Source organism: Triticum aestivum, chromosome 6A, assembly GCF_018294505.1.
Source record: "Triticum aestivum cultivar Chinese Spring chromosome 6A, IWGSC CS RefSeq v2.1, whole genome shotgun sequence".
NCBI lineage: Eukaryota > Viridiplantae > Streptophyta > Magnoliopsida > Poales > Poaceae > Triticum > Triticum aestivum.
The window spans coordinates 59793014-59802171 of NC_057809.1; positions in this window are offsets into that span (position 1 = coordinate 59793014).

Below are 9158 nucleotides of genomic sequence, written 5' to 3' on the forward strand. Positions count from 1 at the left end.
CGAACACCACCGTCGCCGCCGTTCGCCGTAGCCACTGACTCCGGCCACCCCTCGCTCCCCCGAGTAGCTCAGAAGCTCCGCCTCGACTCCCTCTTCCTCCCCACCGCTCCACGAGTCCCCGGAAGCCCTGCATCGCCGCCACGTCGCCGTTCCCCTCTTCGGACTCCGACCACCGTTGCCGACGAATTCGCCGTCTCCAGCGCGTCCCCGAGCCCGCTTCGACGCCCACTGCAACCGCGGTGAGCCCCCGAGCCGTTTCCCCCTCTCCTTCCCCTCGTTCCCTCACCGTAGCTGCATCCCCACCTCGGCCGAACCTCCGCCGTCGCCGAGCTCGCCGTCGACGCAGCTCCGGTGACCATTTGGTCACCCCGGCGAGTCCAACGCGTTCACAGAACCCAGTAGAGCATCCCTAGCGCCTCACCTTGCTCGACTTCGAGCTCCAGCACCACTCCCGTGCACAACCGAACCCCGGCGGCCGCAGCCGAGCTCGCCGCCGTCGACTCCGGCCACCCCGACCCCAACGGACTCCGCCAAGAGCCGCGGGTCGTCCTCAGCTTCACTCCGGTGGTCGCCACGTTCCATTTGGTGGCCGAAACGACCAAAACCACTATCGCCGCCGCACTGTTGATCGCCGCCGGCCAGAACTCCGGCGAGCTGACGTGGCCTAGTTGATTAACCACTAATCCATCACCTACTGACGCTGACAAGTGGGCCCCAGGGGTTAGTCAAAGCTAACCAGCCCGGGGTCAACGCGGGATTAGCCCCTGTGACACTGACGTGTGGACCCCACACGTCAGGTTTGACCCGAGCCAGCTCTGTTGACCTGCTGATGTCACTGTGACGTCAGGCTGACGCAGTAATTGAATTTCTGGATTTAAATTAAATCAGGAAATTCCAGAATATTATTTAAACTTCAAAAATTCATAACTTTTATTCTGTAACTCCAAACTGGACAAATAATATATGAAAAATGATCAGAAAAATCCAATCTATCCATCTGTACCATTTTCATGCATGATCAAACAAGTTAAGCTGATGTTTTAATCAGAACAAGAAAAGGCACTTTAAAAGGCCATATTTGAATTTGGAATTTGAATCTTTGATTCAAATTTGCTCAAACACTTCTGGTTTTAGTTGCATTAGCCCAACACACCCATATTGCCATGTTTCATGCATGCATCATATTGTTGCACATTGTTTGGTGATGCCTGTGTATCGTTATCCTTTGCGACAGGATCTGTCCCCGAGGAGTACCGTGATTACCCTAACGAGGAATCGTATCCGTGCAACGAACCATCAGGCAAGCAACCAACCATTTGATCATACCGATACAATCCCATGTTCTCGCTCCTGCTCTCTTTTACTGCATTAAGACAACGCGATTCAAACTGCTGTGTGCTACGGTAGTTGAACCCATTTCCTCTGCATGACCTGTCATTGCCACAGTAACTAGATGAAACCCACTAGCATGTGTAGGAGTTGATTGAGCCATATGTATGTGTTGTTCCTACCTTGCTATGCCTGCTATGCTTAGAGTTGTGTCAGGTCTGGTTCATCTGGGTGATGGGCTAGAGTGAAATGATTATGTCGGTAATGAGAGTGGTGTGGTGAACACGATTTGGTAAAGGTATCGATGAGAGGCCATGTAGGAGTACATGGTGGGTTGTTTCATTGAAGCCGACCTTAAGCACTGAGATCTGTATGTGTGATTTAAGAATCAGCTACTACCATGCATTGGGCCCGAAACCAATGGACCCTCTCGACTTCTTATTCACCCTAGTTCTCCGTCCAGGAGTTGCAAGTAGTTTCTGGTGTTTGTAGCCTACTGGAGGCCGTGGACAGCGCTGACCATAGGGGTGGACTGTGATGCGGTAGGTACGTGGCACGGTGTACCGAATACCCGTTAGGTATCTCGGGAACCCTGTTCACATCGTTCGGGGCCGTATGGGAAACCTCGGCCGGACTCCCTGCGGATGGAACCTGAATAGGCGATAAACCTGGACTGGAGGCTTAGGTGATTAGGTAGGTCGTGGCCGACACCCACGTTGGGCTTCCGCTTGAAGGTTGCCGAGTACATGTCGTGTAAACGACGATAAGTGGTGAGAGCGTGTATGAGGAAGTACACCCCTGCAGGGTTAACATGATCTATTCGAATAGCCGCGTCCGCGGTAAAGGACTACTTGGTTGCCTATACAGTTCATAGACAAGTAAATGGAAACTATTAAAAGCCTCAAGACAAGTGTGAGTGCCGAGGATGGCTCTTCCGTAGGAAGACGGAGGTGGATCCTCGGTAGTGTATTGAAGTGGTGAGTAGTGGACTCGAGTGCGCAAAATATTTCAAATGGTGTATCGTAGGATAGTCTAGCCAAGAGTCAAAGCTGGCTTGCTGCAATAACTCCACCAACCCTTCTTGATACTATGCATGTATGTAGGATCTGATGTAAGTCTTGCTGAGTACCTTTGTACTCATGTTGCTATATTCTACATTTTTTTACAGAAGACGCTGCAACCCCTTCTGATGGGTTCTATGTAGACGTTGACATCAACGAGTAGGCTAAAGACCCAGGTGGTGACCCTGAGCTTGTGATGGACCACATAGTATAGTTAGGCTTCCAAGCCTCTTTTATTTTACTAGTTGTCTGTACTCAGACAAGTTACTTCCGCTGTTGGCTTGTATGACTGTATGACTTGTATGTTGGGTCGTGAGACCCGTACCTTTGTGTGTATGTTATGTATGGCTCACTGAGCCTTAAATAAAGTACTTGTGTCGTAGAGTCATGTTGTGATGCTTCGTTGTATTTGCACATATCGAGCATATTGTGTGTATGATTGAAATGCTTGGTATGTGTGGGATCTGACCATCTAGTTGTTTATCTTTAGTAGCCTCTCTTACCGGGAAATGTCTCCTAGTGTTACCGCTGAGCCATGGTAGCATGCTACTGCTCTGGAACACTTAGGCTGGCCGGCATGTGTCCTTCTTCGTTCCTGTGTCTGTCCCTTCGGGGAAATGTCACGCATCGAGTACCGGAGCCCTGTTAGCCCGCTACAGCCCGGTTTACCGGAGTCCTGCTAGCCCAGTGCTACAGCCCGGACCCACTTGCTGATGACCGACACGTTCGAAGCTGGGTCATGGATGCCTGTCCCTGTAAGTCTGTGCCACTTTGGGTTTACGACTAGTCATGTCAGCCCGGGCTCTTTATCATATGGATGCTAGCGACACTATCATATACGTGAGCCAAAAGGCGCAAACGGTCCCGGGCAAAGGTAAGGCGACACCCGTGGGAACACCGTGCGTGAGGCCGCAAAGTGATATGAAGTGTTACCGGCTAGATCGATGTGACATCGAGTCGGGGTCCTGCTTGGTATGTGTGGGATCTGACTATCTAGTTGTTTATCTTTAGTAGCCTCTCTTACCGGGAAATGTCTCCTAGTGTTACCGCTGAGCCATGGTAGCTTGCTACTGCTCTGGAACACTTAGGCTGGCCGGCATGTGTCCTTCTTCGTTCCTGTGTCTGTCCCTTCGGGGAAATGTCACGCTTTGAGTACCGGAGTCCTGTTAGCCCGCTACAGCCCGGTTTACCGGAGTCCTGCTAGCCCAGTGCTACAGCCCGGACCCACTTGCTGATGACCGACACGTTCGAAGCTGGGTCATGGATGCCTGTCCCTGTAAGTCTGTGCCACTTTGGGTTTACGACTAGTCATGTCAGCCCGGGCTCTTTATCATATGGATGCTAGCGACACTATCATATACGTGAGCCAAAAGGCGCAAACGGTCCCGGGCAAAGGTAAGGCGACACCCGTGGGGATACCGTGCGTGAGGCCGCAAAGTGATATGAAGTGTTACCGGCTAGATCGATGTGACTTTGAGTCGGGGTCCTGACACATCTATAGCAATATAGTAAAAGGAGACATGCGTCTCTTGTGTCTTGTATGAATTGTTTTTTTACACGTTAAGTTTATTCTTCCGAACAAGGAATCCACACCTTGTTATCCCGAAATTTTCAAGCTCGAGTATATTTTGTCTCACCTGCTTTGAAACTCCCACTTCTTCAACCCGTGCCGCGCCTTGTTATCCCAAAATTTGGACGCGCGCGAGAACTCCCTCTCATCCGAAATCGCTCCCGCAGCCCAAACACGCGAAATCCCCCTTCTACCCCTCAGCCGGAAATGAAGCTCCACGTCGTGGTGTCAAAACCTATGCGGGTATGCTGGTAACTTACCCTACATTTTGGACAAGCGCATTCCTAATCTTGGCTCCCCCGTCCCCTTCGCCCCCCATTCGTACACCGAGGCCGCCAAAACACGCGAAACCCCACGCTCCTCCGTCGGCCTCCCGACCGCCGCCCAGCAGGAGACTCCTCCCCGACCATGTCATCCACCGCAATAGCTCGCCGTCCCTCATCCACCGCACCGGACAAGGATCCTCTGTCGATCTCGTCGTCCCTCCGGATCAGCCGCCCCGTCCTCCACCTCCAAGAAGCTACCCCGATGTTTGCCTCTTCTATCGCGCCACGTCAATCCCCACAGCGTCGTCTTGACCTACCCCATCGGAACCACAGCACCCTCACCAATTCCTCCGATGAAGCCGAGCCAACTCGGCCCAACCAAGGAGGTTCTGCACTCACCGCTGCATTTTATCTTTTATTCGATCTCACGGGGCTGCCGGTGCTCGATACCGAGCAGACATGGCGTGTCTCCATCGACTGCGCCGTCGCTGGCCACATCATCCACGGCGTCTCTCCCCCATGTCATTGCTTCCTTGGCGGCAACTTCCACAACGGCACTAGCTGCAGCTACTCCGGCTCTCGCTCGCGCTGCGGCTCTATTCTTGCTGTCGGTCGCACTGCTGCACTGCTCCTGCTTTCGTTCGTGCCGCTGCTTTGCTCTTGCTCTCGCTTGCGCTGCTGCTACTGCTGCATGACCTCCGGCAGCTATAGGAGTTGCTGCTTTAGCACTCGCTCGCGGTGCTACTGCACGACTTGCTCTCTGCTAGTGCGTTCCCTGCTCGAGTGTCTGCTGATTTAGATCACTGCTTCTCTGCTACTAGTGCTCGAACGCCCTAAACATCTATTGCAATGTTCTGTTACTAGTTCAATCAGTTTTGACAGTAAAATTCAGTTTCAACTCTGAAGTTCATTTTCTTTAGGTAAGTTCAGAGTGAATAGTACTTACAGCATCTGTCGGAGCGGCCGTGGCGCGGCTGATGCGTTTTACATCTAGCACTTTTTGGTGATGTATTTTACATCATCTATTGCAGATGATATTAGGGTCCCACTTCAGATGAACGTTGTCTGTCTTGTCATGCTTCAGCCTCGTCACTGGACACCTTAGCGGAGCTGCTCCAACGATGGAACCGTCCATCACAGTGGAGCAGTACCCTCGGCGCCGTTTCCAGAGGCCTAGGATCTTCTTCCCCGCCTCTGACAGTCACACCGGCATCATCCCCATCCTCCACGTCCAACCAATGATGCTGAGGTCCACAAGGCTATGCCAAAGAGGTTGTACACCCGTCGCATCACTTTGTTTCTCCATTCCTCTGTTCTTCCAATTCATGTGAGCCAAACACACAGGTTGACTGAAATCCTATGTTTCCAAATGCTCTGTTTTGCACATGCATTCCTATCCTATTCCTGTGTTTTTCCTGTCCTTGCATTTATAGAATCCTCCAATTCTAAGGAGCCCTTACGGATTTACTTCATTTTCAGATAGGCGTCAAAGAAAACTCTGTGTGTTATGTCCTGCTCCTGTTGTGCCATCATCCACCCCACCTAAGGTGCACCATCGACAAAAGCGTTCACTGCAGCAGAGATCCCCCCTGCAAACTTCCTTTCGACGCCTCAGATCATCTTCCCCGTTGCCGGCAGCCACGCCAACCGCATTACCATCACCGACTGAGCAGATGACCCTGAGGACTACACAGTTCCGGAAGAGAGGTCGCAGTCTTTCGTGTTTGCTTACGTTATACATCGGTTATTATTACCTGCTACTTTATCGTTCAATCTTGAGTTTTGAATTGCCCATGGGTCTCATATCAAGCCAGCAACGAATAGTATCTGTCTACTATCTGGTTCATCTGGGGTCTTCTATGTGGTTCAAGTTGGGTGGGCAACAAACAATAGATGATCCATTGTCTATCTTTTTAAACTGAAGCTATAATCTACCTGGTATCATTAGTTTTGGATCCATCCACTCGTTTGCTACCATCAGTCTTGATTTTTGCATGCACCCCTTAGGCCTTCCAAAATCTAACTATTTTTTTATTATGCATGTCAGATATTGTACACAATCATACTGAACATGTAGAGAAAAAGAGAAGACCGTTGTGTGCGAATATAATGTCATGCAGACGCCGCTCCATGGTGGGCGAAGTTCCCCCCTCCTGCATTTCTAGATTGTATTCCAGAGGAAGATAACTGTTCAGATGGAGATTCAGAAGGAGCCGACCATGCCTGTTTACCACCTGAGGTGTTTTCTCTAACCTGGCATGCTGATGTTGGTCATATCATGCATATGGCGCCTTGCATTGCTTACATTATACATCTTATATGTCATCAGCTTAGTTTAGATTTGCTTTGTGTGAATGCCACCTGTTTGGTTTCTATATCATACTCCCGCCATTCCTAAATATTAGTCTTTTTAGAGATATCGACAAGTGACTACATACGGAACAAAATGAGTGAATCTACACTCTAAAATATGTCTTTATACATCCGTATGTGGTAGTCCATTTGAAATCTCTAAAACGAACAATTATTTAGGAACGGAGGGAGTATATGGGAATTATGTAATGCCATCTTCTTTAGCCAGGCATCATATACGTGAATCATGCAATGGCGCCATCCTGTTTAGCCAGTCATCATATATGTGAATTGTATCATGCCATATTTTTTTCCATAATGTATTCCATTTGTCAACAATGTTTATACATTCGTCTACTCTGCCTGTGCATCAGCCATTTGAGTCGGTCATTGGAAAATCTGGAGTGAAAACAAGGTCTTCTGAGCAGTCAGTGCTACCTGTCGATGCAGATTTCTTGCTGGTTACAGATAGCTCCTCAGAGGAGGATTCAGAGAGAGATGACCAGTCGTATTCCACTCCCCCCGAGGTGCATGCTCTAACTTGGCTGGGTTATATTGCTCATATCTTGCATTGCCATGCCATCTGTTTAGATTAGACATGCTTTGTGTGAATGCCTCCTGTTTGCTTTCTATGTCAGATATGTGAATTATGCAATGCCATGTTTTTCAGCTAGTTATCATATATGTGAATTATGCACTGCCATGGAGCCAGGCATCATATATGTGAATTATCTCATGCCATCTTTTTTTTCATTACGTATTCCATTTGTCGACAATCTGTGTATATTGAACTACTCTTCATGTGTATCAGCCATTTGAGCCGGTTATGGAAAGATCTGGAGTGAAAACAAGGTGTTCAGAGCAGGAAATGGTACCTATTGAAGCATATATCTCGATGGTTACAGGGAGCTCCTTAGAGGAGGATTCAGAGACAGATGACCAGTCCTATATCCCACCTAAGGTGTATGCTCTAAGTTGCAATATTTATATTTCTCATATGATGCATATGGTGTCTTTCATTGCTTAGTTTAGACATCATATGCACACTATTGAATTCTATCTGCTTAGTTTAGAGATCATACAAGCGAGTGCCAGTTGCTTAGTATATGAATCAATTATGTCAATTATATCATGCCATCCTGTATACTTAGACAACATGTATGTGAATTATTTCATCCCAACCTATTTTAGAAAGACATCATATAGTTTTGTCATGTCATCCTGTTTAGGCACTCATCATATGTTGAATTATGCCATTATATCCTGTTAAGTTATCCATCATATATATGAAACTGTGTCACGCTATCCTGTTTAGTTAGGCATCATATATGTCAAATTGTGTCATGCTGTCCTGTTTGGTTAGACAACATACATGTGAATTACCACATATGTCTATCATACAATGTTTGTACATTCAATTTCTTTTCTTGTTTATCAGCCATTTGAATTGGAGGGGGTGATGGCAGTATCTAAGGGAGAAAAAATCCGTTCTTCACAAAAGACAGTGCTACCCGTTGATGCAGATAGAACCATGGTTGTACTGGCCCACAAACTAGCCCCACCACACATAATCGAGACTCTTCCATATTGCACACTTACACCGTTGGGCAGAGAACCAGCTACAACCCATCTAACCGCAACCCCAGCGGATAGTAACCCACTTATAGTTGACAAAGCACCATGTCCACCACAGAGTACCCCCACACGAGCAGTTTGTAAAGCTACTGCAGTGTGCAAAGCACGAAGAGCACCACAACTAACCCAAACTCCACGTTTAAAGCAGAAGAGCAACTGTTCTCAGGTTAGATTCCGTAGCTATGGTCCATACTCCTTTGTTGTTGCATCACTGTATTTACTCATACCAACTACTTTCGAATTTGAAGGATCCAATTGAAACTCTAATGGCGCAACAGGTATGTTTTAAACCTATTTCTTTAACTGGATTGCTGTTCTAACTTCTTGCTCTATGTTGATTTCAGTTTAAGTTGCATAAACAGTTATGTTCTCATGTGATGCACATTACAAGTGCTGCCAATGCTGTGTAGTTTCTCACACTTATATTCTGTCTATGTTGATGTGTCTTAAAAATATATGAGTTGAACTGTGTCTCTATCTTGAATAGGGAACATAAACTAGAATGATATGGACAATACAGTGACCATAGTACATAGATATATGTTTGTTTCATGTTGTTATCCTGTCCACCTTACTACTAAACCGGTTTACCAAAATGAGTTTCGTATACTACAAGCTAAACCTGTGATGTGTCTGCTTGTTTCTCTTGTAGTATGCAAATAGAATATTGGAGAAGAGCACCCCACTATGCAATGGAAGAGAAAGTAATGCAGATAAGGTTCAAGATAGTGAGACAACCCTGTTAGTCTCCAAGAAAGGTGATAAAAATGATCTTGTAGACAGTGAGAAAACCACACAGTCCTGCGTTGATGTAGTGTTCGAGTTACTGGCCAGTACCGCTGGCACAAGCTCTTCCAACTCGCTGCCTGAATCACTTCGGCTTCTTCAGTCTCCACTACAAGCTGAAATGCATCAGTCAGCCGTGCTGCGGCAAGAAGCCGAAGG